Source organism: Fukomys damarensis, unplaced genomic scaffold (assembly GCF_012274545.1).
Source record: "Fukomys damarensis isolate Sample0158 unplaced genomic scaffold, DMR_v1.0_HiC HiC_scaffold_11, whole genome shotgun sequence".
NCBI classification, from domain to species: Eukaryota; Metazoa; Chordata; class Mammalia; order Rodentia; family Bathyergidae; genus Fukomys; species Fukomys damarensis.
The window spans coordinates 25,324,809-25,325,693 of record NW_022900923.1 but is presented as its reverse complement, the minus strand read 5'-3'; the positions used below and the strand labels follow the sequence as shown (position 1 = coordinate 25,325,693).

The 885-nt window shown below is 53.6% G+C and overlaps 1 protein-coding gene across 1 annotated transcript in view; it reads right to left on the bottom strand.

Moving 5' to 3' along the window:
- Dhx9 (DExH-box helicase 9) overlaps nucleotides 1-285 on the bottom strand; it is a 50,035-nt gene extending 49,750 nt beyond the window's left edge. The window contains exon 1 of the mRNA XM_033762133.1: nucleotides 135-285. The gene's annotated coding sequence lies outside the window, so the exon portion shown is untranslated. The remainder of the gene's footprint in view (nucleotides 1-134) is intronic.
- Nucleotides 286-885: the final 600 nt, after the last annotated feature.

The following is an 885-nucleotide window of genomic DNA, read 5'->3' as shown; positions in this document are numbered from 1 at the left end:
GCACATCACAGGGCCGCCACCCCTCCCCCACAAGGTGGCCCGCGCCTCACAACAAAGCCGGCTCTACAGCCCCGGGCCGCTCGACCGCTAGCATGCCCATATCGCCCCGCACGGCACCTACATTACTTTCTTACCAGTCCCTGCTTCCCGGTGCCCGACAGTACAACCCTCTCCTGACCGTCCGTCCGTAGTTCTGGTTTTCCACAGAGAGACTGCGGAGAAGCACCGACAACTCGCGTGGAGAAGGCGGTGAAATGGCTCCGACCACCGTTCCAGGGGGCGGAGCCAGTGCGTACGCATGCGTAGTAGGCCAGCGCGGGTGTGAGGGCGCCTCGAGGGAGGGGGCGGGGCTGCAGCCTTTGGGGCGAGCCCGACCGCTCTTCCGTGTCGTTTGTCTCTCCTGTTTGAATGTCGAAGTCGAGGGCCTGTAATATTTTCATGTAGCCAAATGTTTTGCAGCTTCCATCTAAAATATGCCAAAAATATGCTACCTCGAAATACATTTCTTTGGTGTGTTTCAAGATGACTTCTGAGGAGGGCGTGAGGGCGCAGGCCTGTAATCCTAGCCCTCTGGTAGGCGGAAGCAGGAAGATGGACAGTTAGAACCCAAAATGGGCAATTTAGAGATTTACGGAGCCCCTGTCTTAAAACAAAGGGCAAGGGATGTAGTGAGGGACTAAGGCCTCCAGTTCGGTCTCCAGGTGCACCCATTCAGTGACCCACACACAAAAGAATTGCTATTCTGTCAGGATTCATTCTGAAAGGCTGCCCTTTTGTAAAAGACATTTACATCTCTAAAGAAAATATCTACATTCCTGAAGTAAACGGATGTAAACAGGCTTTTCTATCGGATGTCTCAGTAAAGTCTCTTCACTGGAAGATTGG